We start from the raw sequence: 21,486 nt of genomic DNA, 5'->3' as shown, positions 1-21,486 counted from the left end.
TACATAGGTAATTAAATAGTCCACATTGGTGAATATCTGATTCACATATTGACATGATGGTGCACATCCTTGAAACCTACATGTAGCTTCACATTAATAAACTAAGTAACACTTTCCTAAACTAGCCTTGTCAAAGCATACAATGTATGTAAACATATATTCCATAAAAATAAGAAACAACAATGATGAATCAAACATATTAACCTCATATCAGTGCATAAACACTTTACATAGTCAAATACGCAAAATACTAATTAAGCCTAAACATCTGACTTTACCAGAGGTGCCTTCCCCTGCAACCCTAGACTTCAGTTCGAAGAATCGTTGCCTACTTGGAGCCACTTCACTTGGACAACTAGTTTGAACTCTCTCTTTTCCTTGTCTTGACTTCTCCTACTTTGATAATCCTTCATCATGTGACCCGATTTGCCACATGTGTAACAAACGTTAGAGTCCATCATACATTTTGCTCCATGCAATACGCCACACTTCCTACAAGGTGGCCTCCCTGTGTTGTAAAGTCTTACGAGATTCGGGGAGAAATCCGTTGCTAACATTGATACCTGCTTATGGTTGATGAATTCCTTAACCTTAGCCTCCTTCATTTATTTGAGAAAGAACCGCCCTCGAAAATACATATTGTAAGTATCCCAAGTAATAGGATCCCCACATAAGTCTCTGCTATCTTGCCACACCTTATATCAGGATTAGGCTACATCATTCAGTTTGTAGGATGCAAACTCAGACTTCTCCACATTAATAAAACCCAATATCGTGAACTGGTAAAGTGCTAGCTTAGGCCATCTGTACGAAAGTTGTCATTCTCAATCTATCAACCCAGCTGAGGTAACAAACATCTCTATTCCAGCACCTAGAGCCTAGGGAGAAACTTTAATTACCAGTAGCCGCTCCTCGAATCTCCCCTCCTGCTCTTCTCATTGTATTAATATTTTGGAAACTTCAAAAGTTGATGTTAGATACACTCTTAACACCAATAAATCCGACATTAGAGAAGGTATGATAGGATTAGAAGAAGGGAAATTTTCCTACGCATCATGTAGTCTCTAATCTAGGATAGTGGTGCACTTTACAACTATGACTTAGAAACTACTCAATGTGGTTGATGTGAACTTATTATTTTTGAATTCGACCTATGGCTTTGATACCAAGTTTGTCACTACAAGAATCTAGACCTCAGGCGAGGCCGGCGTCGTTGACCTCTCAGAGATCGCAGACAATCCTACATATGTCATTCTTACTTCATCTAGGTTAATTTTAGCGGAAAATTTGAACATTCTATTTTCTTATTTCATGATAAAAATTTTGAATTTAACTCATAACCATTCACAAATCCACCATCTTCTATAGAGATAATCAAACAAAAGAAATAGTTCGTAGCTGCATTAAATGTGTACTTGCCAAAACGACACCAATACAAATCTGAAATGAAACACTAGTTAAAGATGCTCCACTATCTAAAGACTACATCTAATCTAGATAATAACAATAGGAAGCGTCAATAGCATGAGGGCCTACCAAGTCCGGATTAAAGCTCCACGTCCGGATACATGTAACGTCGTACTGTAAGATCTAACGTCCACTTGTGCCTGCACCTAAACGTAGATTATTTTATGGAATTAGTATACACTTGTACTAAGTATGGTTTTATGCAAGTACACACCAAGGACATGCATTATAAAGAACAGTTCTTTCTTAAGAACATGATTTATGTAAAGTCAAGTCAGTGGACTTGGGAAATATGGATTAGGAAAGTCAATGGACTTGCCAAATTTTATTTGGAAAGTAATACAATGAGTGTAACATGCATCATCAAACTTATTATTTTGCAAACAACATATAACATATTTCACATAACACATATCATAATTCATATAACACATAAAATTGTTTATATCGTTCATTTGTATGCCATTGGACCTTGGAATCATGAACATTACATTAAGACTTCCTAAAACTGAAGTCTCAATATTTGGGACCTCAACGAGGGATCTGCTTTAGCAAACACAGAGTCTGCTTCATTCATTTATATGTGCTTCATTTCATTTCATTCATGGGTAAGTATACAAACCAGTTATACCTAGGATGTAATTTAAGACATTCATTGGGTTCATTGTCCAATGACCAAGAATGACCTAATGTCATTACATTAATCTTACTCACCTCTTGATTATCCTATACTAAAATCTTTGGTATTATTCGTTTCATTATGTGCATCATTTGAGGCTGGCGTCATTCATTCATTAGGAACTTTAACTTTAACCGACATAGATCATATGAGCATCATGAAATCTAGTGTCATGAAACCCACACCAAAAATAGGTGGAATCATTGGCCAAAGAGACCCAAAACATAATAGCGTACATGGGAATTGAACCCCGCCAGATCCCTATATTGGCAGTATAGGTTCGAAGACTAGGAGATATAATGATACCCATATCCTGCATGCCGAACAGTCTCATCTCATGAGAGTTACGTAAACCTCTGCCCTTCCCTAAAGAAGGAATTACCGATCATTGCTAGTCTAATAATTCTCAGTATAAAGTTTCATTACATTCAACTCATACATCATGGAAGTTGGCTTCTAGTATGAGGACATCATAGCTCAATAGATGATTTCTCATCTCATAATTCATATTAAGTGTGTTACTATCAGTACATTCATAAGAGTGTTCATAGAGAATGGTCTCTTTAATAACTTCACACTCTCATACGTGAGTAAGTTTTGGTAACATTTACTTAGGCTCATTCGAGATTACTCTCATCTTTTACATTTGCCTCATATCATGTTGTCACCACATTCATTATCATTAGCACATTTGTTTTTAATAGTTAGTCACCCCTTTTTACGTGAATGTTCATTTCATCATATGCCAATGCACTTGGCCACTTGGTGTGTTTCACACTCTTACTTAACCCTTCTAGGGTTTCATCATTTCATTGGTCATTTCATTATACACCAATGCAATTGGTCATTTATTGCATTTCACACTCGTACTTAACCCTTCTAGGGTTTAATCATTTCATTACATACATATTAGGTTCACTTACATTTTAACATATGCTAGACTTTTGGGTCTATACATACAAGCCATGGGGCTTCATTCATAGTTTGTCTAACTGATTCAAATTTTTCAAAGATTGTGTGGTACAATACTTATGCATCTTGTAGATATGCCATGATATTGATTTTGATCTTTAGAGGCATCTTTCATTAAATGTTTCTTACGTATGACTTATGAGTCAATACGTAATTGGGCAACGGAATCCAATTTCAAATTCCTTGGACAGCCTTTAATATTATTTTAAACATGATAATTAACTTTTTAAGATTTGGGGGACCCTAGTTCAATCCCCATCAACCCCATAAGAATTCCTTTCTTTTTCTTCTCTCCTTTTTCGTTTATGTCAAGAAGGTTGTGGGTTCAATCCCCGACTAGCTCATTATATTTCTTTTAGTTTATATGTTAACTTACTCACCTATCCAAGAGGTTTTAGGTTCAATCCCCACTCTCCACATTTTTTTCTACTTTATTTTTCTCCTAACTCTCTCATCCATTCAATAAGTTGTGGGTTCAATCCCCACTCACGACATCTATTTTTTCCTTGCATTTATATCCCGAAATTTTTATGAAATTTTCATTAAGTGAGGTCATGGTTTCAATCCCAAATGACCTCACATTTTTAAAAAATTTAAACAAAGTTTATTTTATTAAAAGTTGGCGGAGACTACAATTTCCAGCTGTCTGGAAATTTATTCTCGTTCAATCCCTTTTTTTTCGTAATCATTTGTTAATTATATTTGTATCTTTCATGTAATGATGTCTTGGGTTCAATCCATAGTGATCTCACCTTTTTTACATTCATTTCTCATTGCATTTTGTACCATTTTGTTTGGCCGAACCCAATCTGCCAAACGCTTGAAAGTTGTTCACTATTTCCAAATTCTTTTTATCATCATTCATACGTTAATTCTTAAGGCATTTTGAATAAAATTTGGTAGGAGGATCTCATGTTCATATGTTTGATGTCTTGTAAATGTATGTTCATCTCATTGTGGGTGGTCTTAAGGATCATTTAGGTGTTCCTAGAAAGGGTGTATGGTTGGTATCTCTTTGTCTTAGTTAAGTGACACTTAGGATAGCCTTTAGTGAGGGAATTATATGCTAAAAGCTGTTTAAAGTGAAAATTATGAACTTCACTGTAACAATGAAGAAGTTCACTGTACAATGAAGTAAGCTCACTGAAATATATCCTAAAAATCTGACTATTTGCTTAAATTTTGTTCGTATACTTATAGTATGATGTTTTAATCAGAATTCAAGAAGGCATGTTATTTACTAAATGTCCCTTTTGCATGTCTTCCATACTTAGTGCATCTAATGTGCTAACTCCTTCTTATCCCTTTTTGACTAAAGTGTAGGGAATTGAAAGTCTTGATGTGCGATGGAGGATGGATATGTTTCTAAGGGTTGAAGATTATGTATTGTTGAGTCCACATCAGTTCGAGGACTATATCCACATGTTACTTTATGTAATAGTCTTTATTTTATGTATTATATGGGCTTTGTCCCAAGTATTATATACTCCAAAGTTTAGATAATTCAAGGAGATTTAATAAAGGTTCAATGTCTTAACTGAAAGTCTTCAACTTGTGTAATGATTATGATAAGAGTTCTTCGTGTGTGAAGAAAGTTTTAAATTCTTACTCACTTAAGTGTTTTTATTATGCAATGAATGGTACTAGTGGCTTAGATAAGATATCTTCAAGTCTCATTTGCCGTGTGGCGACAAAAAGACGGTCTAACTTCTAGGGTGTACTTATGGGTCGTGAAAATAGTAGTACAATATTGCTATTTTATGTGTCGTGCCCCAAGTATAATAGGAGTCAAAGAATTGATGATATGAGACTTAGTATTTCCTACGCTTTTTATATAAATATATTTTGATAGACTATTCGAATGTTGTGAAATTTTTTCATTCTGCACTACTTTTCATATATGTATCTGTGATGAACGATACAAAAGGTCTTGTACAAGACCTCCAAGAGGTCAAGTATGCCGTGACGCACTTTGAGAGTGCCTAAACTTCTAGGGTGTGCTCTCGGGATGTCACAATGATGTAGATGCACGCATATGAAGTATATGTATTTGCCTTCTTGATGTTGTGGTTTTATATTGTAATGACAAGAAGAATCACATGTTAATTCTTTGATGTTCATGTTGAGATCATGCTGATTTGAGAAGCTAGTTCTTTATTATGTGATATGAAATGTTGAGCTCTTACATTTAATGAATTGTCAATGGAGTTGGTATGCGTAGGGCTTTGGTTTTGTGTTGATTTAAGTTGTGAAGTACTCGTACATCTGTGACTCTGATGATATTCATGTTGTTATTTTTTTTGTTGGTCTAATAGTATTGAGTCTCTTATCTCCTTATAAAAAGATTTAAGTGTCATTCAGGGATGGATGTTTCTATGGGGAGGCGGGGGATAATGTAACACTCAGGTAGTTTCATGGCTTAGTCTAGTGCCTCAATTGATGAGCAAAGACTTTAAACAATATTACGTAATTAACTCAATTAGAAAATATTAGAGACAAAATGTCAAGAAACGACCAAGATGTGTGGAGACTAGTGAAATTGAACTAGTGTGCCTTGGTGTGTTTCAAGGGGTTTAGAGAGTCCGATTGAAGTCAAATTTTGTTGAAAGGTGTGGAACATATAGTAGAGTGTGTTTCGTTTGAAACGTATGCGTACGACTCCCTAAGGAACACCCTCAAGGACCCTAACATTTTACCCTAAAAGTTTTCAATTTACAGTGGAAGTCGATGATCTAAACAACAAGTTATTGATGGGTCATCAAACCGTCGATGGTGATCGTTAGTAGGGACTTATCCATATTTCACAACGTCTCCAAAAACCAATCTCTGACTGAAACCACGGACTACCAATACGGTCCATGGTCTGTTCGATACATCGTGGACATGAAGTCGTCGTTTGGTCCTTCGTTTCACGACCAAATTTTAGTCAACCTTAGGATAATTAGTTAATTAGTTATTAAAGTAATTAGGGATTAAAGGGGGGTTAATTAATTTAGATTTGGGATATAATGGAGTTAGACTTCATTAAACTAACTCAACACTTCATTATTTCCCAAACCCAATTCACTCCTACTTTTCTCTTACTTTCTATCTATATTCCAAGACCCTCCATTGAAGGAAAAGGTTCAAGATTCTATACGGACTTAGTACTCAAAATTTCTTCCATCATTCTTAAAGGAGTTTTAAAGTATGAAAGCTATTCATTTTGGGGATCTCTTTCACCAAGAGGCTCTTCAGATTTTGTTTCCGAAGATGTATAAAATCATCGTTTTCATCCAATTTCGAGTGTCATCTTTAAAATTGTTTCTTAAGATATTAAATTGAATTATATGGATATATTATGATTTTTTAATTCTTGATAGTTGAAGGTATTAATCCTTGACCTAGTTCCATGAATGATCTATGAATGATCCCTTTTCCCAAACCCTAGCTATGAATTGCAATTGTAGATTATTTGCATTGTTGGAATTGAATATGTTATTGTTTATTTCACAATATTATGATGACGATGATTGGATTATTGGGTTAATTTTTTGAAATTGAGGGTAATATCTTGAAGTAGTTTATTGGAAGCTATTGGTAAGACTTGAGATTATGAATACTTTACTTCAAGTATGTTTGGTCTATTCTTGATGACGATATTCAATTGCAGTATGATTGTGTGAATAAAATAGGTAGATGATGAGATGATGAATATGATGGAATTTTATGAATATGTTTAATGTGAGATCATGATAGGGGTATGATTATGGAAGGTTGAAGTTGGTTTTCTTGTGTGCTTATTATTATGACTATGATGTGTTGTTCTCACTAATGTTGGATTGTGATAAAAGGAAATTCTCATTGTAAACATAAAGAGCTATTATCATCATTATAAAAAGGGGTTAGTATCATTTGTCCTATATTAACAATTGATGATTAAGAAGGACTTGAAGGAATTTCAAAAGGGGACTTTAGCTTAGCAGTGAGCGAACTAGATATGAGAGGTGTCCCTTCAAAAGAAGGAAGGTAGGTTCACTAATGTTCTCATGAGATAGAGACTACCATGCAATGTGCATACATGAGTTTCTTATAAATCGTCTAGTTCCGTAACTATATTTTCTGTCTAGGGAGCACTACCTACAAGTAACATGGCGTACTTGACCACTCGGAGGTCTTATACAATCCCATAGTCATCATTTATCTCATTTTCAAAGGAAATTTTGCAAAAAAAAAAATTAAAACTATTCACAACACATCATATGATAGAACATCACTTCATATATATATATATATATATATATATATATATATAATAGAATATCATAAGTACATAGCTAGACTCTAAGTCTCTTTTGTCATCTTAGAATCAGCATCAATAGATTATTATAGGGACACAACCCTTAACGACATAACATAATTTCTTAGGTATAACATAACTTTGAATATAATAACTTGACATGGAAAATACTTGAATCTTTAGTATTCCTTTTTTAAGCTTCGAAAACATATATCAAACCCTTGACTTTAATAGATATCCTCTAGTCATCCACAACCTACACTTTAAAAAGATGAAGAAGAATGTTGTTAGAACAAGAATGCACTAAGTATGAAAATCATGGAAAAATATGCATTTAAAGAGGACAGTTAGTTAGAAACCATGAATCACGCATTTTAGTAAAACTTCTTGAACATTGAAACAAGAAGTACAACATAGTTCATATACTTCATACATGCATGGACACTATTCATAACATTACATAAAGCCACATAATTCTTTTAAGGAACATTTAGGATTTCATAACATTACCCTTATAGTATCTTATGTTCTTTATCCCCATGTAACCCTCTAGTAACACTTGGTGCAAAGTATAAATAGTGTCCAATTCTGCCATCCACTCTCAAGCATCACCTTAAGGTCACCAAGGTTGACATTCAAACAACCTTCATTACCTCAAACGTATATATTCATAGACACATACTTCATGTTTGACCCAACTTACTTTATGGACCACATAGAAGACTCAATCCAAGACAACATACTAGTAAACACCACCAATAACATCATAATAAGGCAACAATCATCAAATGCATAATAGCACTTCATTTTATTAAAAATTATTGGCCTTACTCAAAATCCCAATCTAAGCATAGTAGTGCAATGAGCAGAAGCCCCACAACCTCACACATACTAAGTAAACTCATAAGGAGACCACAAGCATCATCATTTACTTTATAAATTAACATGAAATGTATATACACTTCATGCATGCCTACTAAGACCTTCATCATTTAGACATTAAGACCACCATCATGAACATAGAGTGAGACATCATCATATGGACACCATGGCACTGATACTATACATATTATCATAACAATTGGTCATTATCATGATTTCATGCATGAGATACATATACATATACATATAGAACACCTTCCTAGAACTCCCTTCAATAGATACTTGTGCAATGCATAGGTAAGTTCATTACTCTAACTACACTAAAAAAATACCCTTAGGTTATCCTAGTTAGGCCTCATTACTTTACGTCAATTATCCATTTTACATTAGGAAAATCATATGCTTAACTGACAATAAGAGCACGTGAGCTAAACATGGAATCCATTTTCATGGAATCCCAAAGAGAAAGGTGCCCTACTTGCCAAGGTAGAACATTAACATCATGCTAGCATATTAAGTGAATTCACTTGCTAGTTCCTATGGGAGAAACGTAGTCAAGGAACTAGGAGATGTAAATTGAAACCATTTTGATTCCCTTAGGCGTTAATGTTTTCACCCTATGAGATACCATAGGCTCATAGGGTGAATCTCCCTCCAAGGAGAGTCAACACCTCATGTGGTACCATAGAATGAATATCCCTACAATGGGAGTCAACAACTCCCATTTACAAGTTTACACATTGCTAAGCTAAATTCCATTTTTTAATAGCCTTTATTTATATTAATTTCATAAAAATAGGCTATAGGAGATTAACTTCTCATATGCATAGCTCAACGTTATAGATAAGAATGTCCTTTCATCAACCTAGATCATGTGAGAGTATCCTTTTACATGGACAAAGCATATTTCATTGCATAGTCTAATTTAGATTACAATTGAGAAAATCTTTCAAAGGACTCTACTTACTAGGTTACCATACATGTTTTGTTATGCATTCATTCATATGTGTGTATATGTTCGTATATGAGGAAACCTTTCATATATAATATTTAGACACTACACATGAAACTTCATCATATCATATACTTTCATGTTCATGTCGTAATCATGCATTCACATCATGTACTTAAAGTAACCACCCTAGGAACTATGTTATCAAAGTACACATATGCAATGCATAGTCAATGTCTCATACTCTTACCTTCACTAGTACACCTATCAAGTCATCCTATTTAATATACACTTTCATATTTTCACAGATATATAATTTAAATATATAGTTGTATACATTAGTGCATATGAGAATTATGCTTTCATTTGGCACCATGAGCCTATACTACCCATAAACATGCATGATGTGTGTGTGTTTACATTGGAAAACATGATCACAAAATGCCACTTAACATATCATTGAATCATCCACCCTCCAAGGATCACAATACACATTCATGCATAGGCCACATACCACATTATATTATAGGTGATAAGACACTGTATTATTGAATCTAAAACTCCTAACATTAGTTAAGATCAAACATTCATAGAGAAGTACATAGGTAACAATAATTAATAATTACAACTTCATCAAGGACAAGCACATAGACCATACCTAACCCTTACATCGTCATTCAATTGTAGTAGACATCATCAACACCTAGCACATTACACTTTATTGAAAAACTAGGAATAATACTTCACATTCATGATAAGATTCACATTGATTCGTATTACACATAATTCCTTCAATGCCATGCTCAAACCACATAGGTAATGACAAGAAGGTAAACCCCGCCACTATAAGTAGAGCATACCACACAATGTCATTCAAGGACAATTCAACTATCAATTCTACACAAAGTAGAAGGAATAGGAAAGCCTTACCAATTCTCCATGATTTGATCCTTATTGATCAATTCCTAAAAATTCATATGAAAAACAGTAGTTATAAGCAAGATAGCATAATTAAAATCACAATGTAACAATATCTCAACAAGATCACATTACCCACATTATAGGCTATATTGAGAGTTTAGGAGGATCATGGATTATTCATAAAATTGGAATGAAACTATCAATAAAATAGTATATAATCATGAATTAATCATAAACATGCTTTTAAAATCATTTTGAGAATTAACCTGTGGCTACATTTAAAGATAGGAATTTGGATCATGAAATCTTTTTTTGAAAACCATTATAAGAACTCCATATATGAATATTTAACAAAGGATGAAGGATTACCTTACCTAATTACATAATAAATAAAATAAAACGTGAATATGAATCCATCAACAAAGATGTGCTTGATCTTCATCTCTGAATGAGGTTCCCAGAGATAGTGTTTTGAGAGGGAGAAGTCTAATTTGAAGAATGAAGTATATTTGGGGATTTGATCTTTTTAACTAAATCAAAATGACCAAAATTGCCTATAATAACCTTACATACTATTTTTAGAACGTAGTGTGATTTTTCTAATTCACCCCTAGTGACTAGCGTGAAGGCAGTGCAGTTGCAGGCCTCCAATTTAAGAGGGCAGCCGACGGATCATTGGATAGATGACGGCACGTCCTGCTCCTCCGTCGTTTGGGTCAGAGAGGGCCATTTGGGGGCTTAATATCCCACACCTAAGTGTGGATCAAAAGGCCCTCATCGACGGGGCGTAGAATGAGGTAGGGCCTATTGTTGCTAGGTCATCGTTTGACTACCAAGGAAGTGTAAGGTAGCGTTTGGATCGTCCTCGAGGACCCTTAGTGTGGTCCTTGAGCACTTGTGACTGGATGTTTCGAACATAATTACGATCATAAATATGTTAAGGACCTTTCATATAAATTTGAGGATCAAACAAGACTTAAAGCATACCAAGGCACACTGGAACACACTAGCACGCTTAAGCTAACTTTCAAACATTTCGCACGTTTGACTTCCAAACAACTTCAAATCAAGTATAAATTCTGTAAAATAGTTATGTAACATGTTATTAACCTTTTATGGAACATGTCAGTATCTATATACCTCTGTTCATTTTGAGGGACCTTACATTGCCCCCATAGGAAAACTAGCTAGTGGATCCACCTAGAATCCTATGTTCCTGTTATGTTTCTACCTTTTCAAGTAGAGCACCTTCTTTTTGTGTAGGTATTTATGACACTGGAATTAATTTGTATCTCACATGCTCTATTGTTGGTTAAGGAGATTGTTTCCGAATGTAAAATGAATGAATGAAAGTAATGAGATGGACACTAACTAGGGTGACTTAAGACGTACAACTAAGTATAGGTAATGGTATTAGATTTTTCCTATGCATTGCACAAGTTGTCCTTGAGGGCAGTCCTAGGAGGATGTTTTTGATGCACTTACGATATAATGAAATGTATGATGTTGATTCTATATAATGTTGGTTTTAATTGATTAACATGATATGGTCTAACTTGATATATGATGATGACTACACATGATATTATGTTATATGTGGTAAAGGCATTACTTATGGTTTCTTCTTTGGAGTACTTGATTACGTGTGGTTATGGGGCTTCACATTAGCATTACACTTGTAGGCTTGGGATGTGATGGAAAGTAAGAGTGTTGTATGTTTTATTATGAACGATTGTACATGAAATGTTGATATGACTTTATGATGATGTTATTCTTGCTTATATGAGTATATCTTGGTGATAAAGTTATAATTGACTTGTATATTATCTTGTAAGTCCATAAAGGCTTTAATAATGACAAAACATTCCTTCAAAGAAATGATCCCTTTTTTGCATCTCTTTAAAGGTTTCAATTGCATATGTTTCCATATTTTTGTTGTACAAATTCATACTTTATATTTCTAAAATATGTATATTCAGGCCGTTGAGTTGATTCAAGTCAAATCGCAAGGTAGACTTGGTTCTTTTTCCAAGTTGTTCATGAGTCCTCAACTTACCAGGATGGTGCAACTTTTATAAATTGAATAGTATTTTCTATGTCTTAAACGATTGTTCTTTCCTTATATTGAGATTTTGTTCTAAGCCAATATGTGACATATTGTACTAGTTTAAGGTGTATGCCAAAACTTTGTAATTCTCATTGGATGGTCATATGTGAGATAATTATAGACTACTTAAATGAAAGGTCTATGTTTCTAAATGAGAAGTCTATGTATACTTCATAAGTGAGGAGTCTATGTAAACTCCAAATATTATAAGTTAGAAGGCTAAGCATACTTAATATTTAGAAGTTTTAAATTTTTTTGCATTTTCTCTACCTATGATATGCCATGATGTATGCTAAGGGCTAGTCTAATGAGTCTACTAGGACAAAGATGTTTATTACGTCAATGGGGTGCTCCCCGATCGTGACAATACATAACAACAATTATTTATAACATTGACTTTTAAACATGATCATACTACATTCATAATAATACACACACTATCATGCTTCACATTCACATTATGCTTCATTTAGACATAGTATCTTCAAGACACATATTTTTTGTTATAGCCAGAGAGTACCAGCCGTCGCAACCGGTGTCGTCATCCTCCTACAGGATCAGGCAAGCCCTTAGCATTTGTCACAACATGTCATCATTTAAAAATGCAGAAAAACTAAAAACATTTGAATACTATATGAAGTATACTTAGAATTTATGCTTAACATATATTGAGGTATAGATAGACCTCTCACATAGAAGTTGACTTAGGATTCTCTTTTAACAACATGATAACATATATACGATATTCTAAAACTTGTCTCAGATAAAACAATATAAAAATATTAGTTGCGCTTAGCCAATAGAATGTCAATACGCCATATAGGTCATAGTACATGAGAATCCAAAGAACATAATAAAAATGAAATAAAGAGTATCTATTAACACTACTAAGGTCTTTGTAATATAGAATAATGAAAATATTGTAACCCCGAACATGAGGACCTATCAATACTTGGAGAAAGAGTTCAAAGCTTCTACAATCGACCTTCTTAATCTTCACTGGCCAGACCCTACAGTTGTATTAATATAAAGTAAGGGGTTAGTACGCCTCATTTACTAAGTGTGGGGTATGCACATAAACATTTATGGATATGAAGGAAAAAGGATCATTTATTTAAAAAGCATGTTTAGTCATTTGAAAGCCTTTAATTCACATACAAGAGAGCATATACAAGATAAGGATCAATACAACATAAAGCATGATCATAACCAAAGACATATCATCATAAAGTCGTCTTAACATTTTATGTCCAATAGATCATATAAAAATAACATGCTAGAAACTTATCAATAATCCCATCCCTAGCCTACAAGTTCAATGATCATATGAAGCTCCACAACCCCACATAATCATGTAAACAAGATAGGACACAATAAGTAACATCTGTTTCATACAACTTACATCATAAGTAGTAATAATCACATGTAGAAACATAAACCAGTTTATGTTCATTAACATAGTCAAAATCATATAATAACAACATCATATATCATAATCATTTTACATTTCATATCATATTACATGAGAAAAATCTCCTAGGACTTCCCTTAGAGTCAACTTGTGTAGTGTCTAACTAGAATCTCAGACCCTTATATATACAAAGTAGACTCCTTAAGTCACCCTAGTCAATGTCCATTTACTTGCTTTTATTTTACATGAGGGAAGAATTACCTTAATCGACATTAGACCGTGTGAGCTAAATATGGAATCCGGTGTCATGAAACTCCACACCAAATGAAAGTGGTCTACATGCCAAGGTAAAACCAAAACATGAACATAGCATTCTAGGTGGATCCACTATCTAGTATTCCTATGGAGGAAACATAGTTAAAACACTAGGAGATATGTCTTGAACCCTCTACATTCAAATTAGCATTTAATGTCATATCCGGGCATACTTCCTAGAGTTAAATGTCATAGGCGTCCTCTTAGAGGACTACGACTAGACCCTTAGTATCATGTCATTACATTCATAGGTTTAAGATGCAAAAAAAATTTAATACTTTCATCACATATACTTGGCGGTTTACATAGACCTGTACATACACATAATATATTTATATCGATAATACACAGACCCTTCGTATTGGAAGGTTACATAGCCTTTTACTTTTATTGCACACACACACACACACACACACACACACATACACACACACACACACACACACATATATAATATATAAAGATTGTCTCAAAGATTGTGTCTTCTCATACCATCTAAACAATCATCACAATATGTGCATAGACCTACATCAAATGTAAAGAAGCCACATATAGGATTATACAAGTCATACACATTGAATGTTGAATGAATATAAAAGTCTTAGAAAAACAAAGGAACTTCGTAGGCAAGATATTGGCATCTCCTTCGCAAAGTGAGAACCTACCCACTTGGATGATAAAAAATATGCAAGCCTTCTTCAAGTCGTCCCGAATGAGCCTTCAATGACTGAAACCTAAAATGTTTGGGAAAAATGAAGAAAATTGGGTTAGTACTCCACATGTACTAAGTATGAGACCATATGCACATATAAGAGCAAAACATATGCTAGAAAGGGACATTTAGTCATAACATGCTATTTTACCCTTTTAAATATTTCATGCATAATAAAGCAAGTCATAGCAACCAACCAAACATGCTCAATAACTCAAACAAATAGTAGTCCACCAACATACTTGAATCCATAATCCTCAACAATCCTATAATCAAGGAATAAAACCACAAATATGAATAAGATTTAATCATATCATTATAAGCAAGACAACTACTCATGAATTTTCATCAAATCAACAAGTGAAATGACCCTACAAATCCCCATAACCTTGCTCAACCAAGTAGACCTAACAAGAAAACATAACCAATGTCCAACTTTAACAATATAATCCAACTACATGTTCAAGGGGATAATAATCATCATCTATAGTCATTTATATTGTAGAATCAAAATGTTATAATCATATACATCATTATCATATACATACAAAATATTAACTTCCTAAAGTTTCCATCAAGGTCAACTAGTACAAGGCATAAGTAGAGTCTCATACCTCTACCTAGCATAAGTTAAATCTCTCACGTCACCTTCGTTAGTTTATACTTCATTATTTATTTTAATTTAGGTAACACTTGGCTTAACCTCCATAGACCAAAAGATCTAAGTGTGTAATCTTTTGTTGTTAAGACCTTACACCGATTGAAGGTGATCTACCGGCCAAAGTAAAACTAAACATAAACATAGGTTTCTAGGTGGATTCTCTTGCTAGTCTTCCTATGGGGGAAACATAGTTCAAGAACTAAGATATAGTGTATTCCCTCTTGATACGATTTGGTAGTTTGGGCCTCCTCTCATGGTAATCCATTGGATGATCATTCCTCTTTGGGAAGTAAATATCTCATATACAACTATAAGGCTAATCTTCCTCTTTGGGAAGTCATCACCTACCATTGTCGATTTCACTCGGTGCTAAGCTAATTCCTTTATTGAGATATCATTAATTATCAATCATATCATAGATTAGGTCATAGGGTTTACCCCTTGTATAATAATCTTCATCAATAACTGAATAAGAATTGCATGAGTATAGTCCTTTCGTCATAATTCATATAGGTGACATTAACACATTAGCATTTCACAGCATAATGCGACACATTGATAGTTATCATCATCCTTATATTACATACACCTTGATAAACCTCACATTATATTCAATATATTTCATTCAACATCATACCATATATCATTGTAATATAAGGCATACTCCAATATAATATCATTACATAACAACAATTTATCAGTATAAGAAGTAAAGATAGATATTCCATTGCTTACCAATTCTTCCTCATAGTTCATCATTTAGGTCTTACCATAAAATGTCAATTAAATACAATTTATATGTTCAATATCATAATTCAATAATCAACATGATAACAATACAATAAGATTCACTACACCATAATTCAATATCAAATTAATGCTTACAACAAGATTACTTTGGACAATTTCCAAATCCTAGATCACTTCTCAAGGTTTGCATGAAAGACAACAATTCATTCTAATTTGTGAATGATTGGTGTAACAACATCATCTTATACTAATTTAACCCATAATCAAGACAATTTAATCAATCACAACCCAATTTACATGAAGATCAACGTACGGTTAAGGGTTAAGGATCATAATCTTCGAATTGAATCTAATCAAAATGATTGATCATAATCAAGTTGAATTACATGTTAATCTATCAATTATATCCTAAAGAAACCATAAACAACTTAGCTCACAACATCAATTTCGTAATTAGATGAAACTCACATGAAAACTCAACTTTTTAAATCCATTTTGAAGGAACCCTTGAAGGAAAGAGTCTGAAAGGTAAATTAGATCCAATACCTTAAAATTTTATGAATATTTGATGGTGAATTCGTCCCTTTACAGCCCCCCAAACCTCCCCCTAGCTTGTCTTCTTTGGTTGTTTCCAATAAAGGGAGAAAGAAGAGAGAACGAAAATATTTTATTTTTTGAGTTGTGTTTAGATTAATGAGGGTTGGGAATATTTATATTGGGGATTATTCCACTTAATTGGATAATCTGAAACACCTAACTAACCACCTAACCCCTTAAATAATTAAATGAGACTCACTTAAAATGTGCAGAAACATGGAAGTGTCAAAGACAACATGACGATCGACGAATCCTGGGTCAGTCGACGGACCAAGCCTGCCTTGGTGCTACACATCCGTCGATCCGGTAAGAGACTATTCAGGTAAGGGTCTTCCATGAATTGTCTAAGTGTGGGAAGATTGTGGCATCGACATCCCATCAGTCCTCACGCTGACCATAGCTTTTCCCGTCGATGCACACTGCCTAGGCAGTGTTGCCTCAACCTACTGGGGTTCTCCTCAAGGGCACTTGGTTTGTCCTTGGGGAGTCGTAACTGAACTTTTTCAACCATGAAACAACTTAAGAACCTATAATATACCCTTTTACCACTTTTCATAAATTTCCAACTCCTAAAAGCTAGTCAAATAGACTAAGACACACTAGTACCCCTTTGAACCAACTTCCGCATGTCATGTACGTTCATGGACGTTTTGGTTCTTAAAATTCCTAAATAACTTATATTTATTAAAATAGGTCTTAAAATAGTGCTTAGACCCCATAGAACATACGTTAGTCTCTAAGACTCGTCTTGGATTTTCAAAGTGTTACATTAGAATCCTAATGTCATGAGAAATCATAGGGTGCATCTCCCTCCAATGGAAGTCAACACGTTAGAAGGTACCATAAAGTGAATCTCCCTCCAAGGGGAGTCAACACCTAATGCGGAACCATTGGGTGAATCTTCCTCAAAGGGAAATCAACAACTCCATTGTCAAGTTTACTCGGTGCTAAGCTAAAGTCCCTTTTTGAATAACCTTTGAGTCATATTTTATCATATAACTTATTATAGTCCATAGGAGATTAACTCCTCGTCTAAACATTATCATTATTTTTTTAGGTTTAGATGAGAATTTCCTTTTATCACAATATTCATTTGTGAGATTAATATATCATAATTATAATGTATAAGGCATACACAATAAACATCATCAACATGCATTATCATATCCTTTACATGATCTCATATCTATCATATTCATGGGACAACATATATGCATAACAATATGATAAATACTTATATTTTGTAGCTATATCCATTTATAGGATAACACCAACATAATAGAGAAATCATGACTTTTGAAGACTTACCTATTGCTTCAAAGAACCTTCATCAAGAACATACATTCAATTTATCACAATTATACAATAATATAGTGAATTTCATAATAACATATACAATCCCAAGCATTCTAATCATGTACAAGACCAATTCATAGTTAGGGTTAAGGTAAAGGGTTCATTTAGGTGTTCATTGAAGCTACTTTACAAATCCCAACATTTACATGACATTAGGGGATATATATAAGATAATCAAATTCATTTTTTAGAGAAGGAACATGCTTCACACGAAATCCCCAAATTACATATCAATTACCCAACAAATAAATACTTAATTAACAATAGAAAATCATAGTTTTTCATCATTAGTCATAAATCTTATGTTTGGAAGAAAACCTGATTATAGAGTAAAAACCCATAAGGAACTTGATTTGAGAACAACTTTTTAAACCAAGGCTTGTCTTGAATTAAAAACTTTATTTTAGAAGAATCATCTTCTAAGACTTTTCCCTCTTACCATCTCTATTCTCCTCCCTTAGCCGACTCTCTTCTTCTTGTTGTGCATGAAGAATCAATCTAGAAAGATCCATGTTGTCATTGAGCATAACTGCACGACATTGTTCTTCAAGCTCTTGCGATAGACTTGTTACATAACGGCTCATTTCATCCCTATCATTTGATCCAAAGAGAAGCCGTATTTGAATAGCTTAATGAACTTTAAGAAGAATTCCCTAAAACCTATATCTCCGTGACGATGATTGATCATCTCCTCTACCTTAGCTTCCTTTGTCTCCCTTGGGAAGAACCTATCAAGAAAGGCCTTTAATAAGATCTACCAAGTCAAGGGAACACCCCCTAAAGTTAGACTATCCTTCCATTAATTGTACCATGTCTAAGTCATGTCCTAGAGTTAATAGGAATCACTCTCGGCCTTTTCATTCGTAATCAACCCCATAAAAAACAAAATCTTATAGACCTCATGAAGGAAATCTTGTGGGTCTTCATCAACCTTGGATCCAAAAAACATGTGAGAATGTATCCTCGTGAAATCACTCATGTGGGTAGCCATAGTATTACCATGTTTGTTCTCTCGAGGTACAACATCCCGGTTAGCTTGAGCCATAAAGGCTTGAGCTTGAGTAGTGATGGATTGGTCCATTTTGAGAATGGATTCCCTTAACTCATCATCAGTCATTGTCGGAGGATTGAGCGGAACTTGATCACTCGCAACAACTTTCTCTTGAGGAGGGACTCGATTTCCTTCAGGAGTATCTCCCACATTTGCAATCTCTTCTCCCACTCTTCTCACTCTGTCCTTCATGTGTTCATCCCCTATTACCACAATAATGGGATTAGATGCTAAAAGAAACATAATGTCAAGGCTTTAAAGGCCCAACATTGGATTATAAAGAAAAGTGAATTTTCATAATCAATACATAGAATCTCATGCAAAATTGTGGCACACTTCACAACAAAGAACAAAACACTATATAAATGTGGTATAGTTAGATATTGACCCTAGGTTATTAAACCTCATGCTCTGATACAAAGTTTGTCACATCAGTTGAGCATCCCCTAGTTGCAACCGACGGCATCTTCCTCTCATAGGACACAGACAAGCCTTTATCATTCTTTATAATACGTCATCATTTAAAATTAAGAAAAATTAAAAACTTTTGCATAATATATGAAGTGTAGTTCGACTTCATGCCTTCTAAGACCGAGAAAATGGCTTAGACAAAGCTAGAGACTAAAATGGTTTTCATGATGGTCTAAGGTCCTTAAATGGTTTATAATATGGTATTGAGAAAGTGTCTAAGAGTTTAGATTCATTGGAAGTCAAAACATTAAGGGACGACCAAGCCGTTCGACGACAAAGTCACCTAGGTGCCTCATATGTGTTTATGTTTGATTAATTAGGTTATAAAGTTTTGAAATGATTTATTATAGTTAATATAGGCAGTTTGTGAAATTTCTTAAAGTTTGGAGGTCAAATGTCCAAGAACGTCCATGATGTTCGAATGGTTTGCCTTAAAATGACCTTATGTGTCTATGTATGTTTCGTTGAGTTTTACGCGTTTGTTTTAGATTAAATTAATGTGATATGTCCTAAAATTCTATACGAACATATTTGGGTTGAAAATATTTTCGTGTACGACTCGATATAGGACCCACAAGGGGTCCCAAAGGAGGACACCAACTTGGAGCTCAACACTGCCAGGCAGTAGCAACCGACTGACCCAAACAACGGCCAGGCGACCAAGCGACGACCCCTCGATGGGTGGCGTCGATGGATTCACTATGACTGAAGTATGAGGAGTTGCATGAGCAACCAACGAGACGCCATTGATGGGGCGTGGGTGAGACCACGGACCCTCGATGCTCGGCGTAGATGATGCTGTGAGTTTCCTGCCAGTTTTCTTTTAAGGCTTTGGGTTTTTGATAAATTCAACCCAAGTCTTATAAAATATGATGATTTTTTGATATTTTATGGGTTTTTTAAGAGTATATAAGTTATTAAACTATCATTTAAACCCTAACACCTAATCAAAACTCATTCCCTCCCAATGTTTCTTCAAAAACCTCCATGAGAGTTCAAGGTGAAGATGGAGCTTGAATATTGTTATTTAATGGAGTTTCTCATTCAGTTATCATTGGAATATTCTAATAAGGTATTTGAGTTATTCATCCGAGGATTTCTATCACCTTAGAGCCAATTGCAAAGATTATTTCTGAAAGATTTCAAAAAGATGAAATGTCCAATTTCTACTCTAAATCTTGGGTTTTTGCATGAAAGGTTTTCAAACATTAATATATGATATTATTGATGTGTAATTTATGTATTTCAATGAAATTAACCACGAACCCTTGACCGTCACAAATCTCTCAGTTTGACTAAAATATGGGTTATATGATGATGCTTTGATATTAATGAATTCCAGCGTGGATTTTTATGGGCTTTTGATTCATGTATAGTTTATGATTTATTGGTTGATAGGATTTTCCAATTTGATAAATTTAGTATTGTAGATTCTTTCATCTATTGAATATTAAGCTTATTGAATTGATATTGACTTAAGGCTTATGAATTCTCCTGTAGTTTTCAATGGGATATTGATTGATGTGATAATTGTAGTAAATTGTTATCTAGATTGTATTGGATTGATGAATATGTAGTGAAGTGACCTAGTTTCATTGAGCATTGTTATGTTTCATTGAATTATTTGTTATGGACATGGGTAAGGGCCTTATGGTATCGAATTGGATGATTTAGCTTTGGAATTGAAGTGGTAAGATGGAATGGGGGTATGTTGCCCTAATCCTTTTATTTCATGTTATTTAGACTTCAATTATGTTTTTACTAGTATGGTCCACTTATGGTGGCGTAAAATGTAAATTAATATGGCCTTGTCGGCATTATTTTATGCAATATGATGATGGCCTTGTTGGCACTACTTGAAGTATTATGAGGATTTGTGTAGTTGTTTTATGTGAAGTATGAG

At 34.1% G+C, this 21,486-nt stretch overlaps 1 long non-coding RNA gene across 1 annotated transcript; it reads right to left on the bottom strand.

Annotated features, from left to right (window-relative positions):
* Positions 1-7,440: 7,440 nt before the first annotated feature.
* Positions 7,441-10,631, bottom strand: LOC138348424 (uncharacterized). The gene is made up of 3 exons (XR_011221030.1): positions 10,527-10,631; positions 10,162-10,196; positions 7,441-7,653 (listed from the first exon to the last, which is right to left on the bottom strand). It is a non-coding gene; the product is annotated as an uncharacterized lncRNA (long non-coding RNA).
* Positions 10,632-21,486: the final 10,855 nt, after the last annotated feature.

The sequence above is a fragment of the Solanum lycopersicum genome, chromosome 5, assembly GCF_036512215.1.
Source record: "Solanum lycopersicum chromosome 5, SLM_r2.1".
Taxonomy (NCBI): Eukaryota; Viridiplantae; Streptophyta; class Magnoliopsida; order Solanales; family Solanaceae; genus Solanum; species Solanum lycopersicum.
Note: the sequence above shows the minus strand (reverse complement) of the source record. Positions and strands in the feature narration are given on the sequence as shown.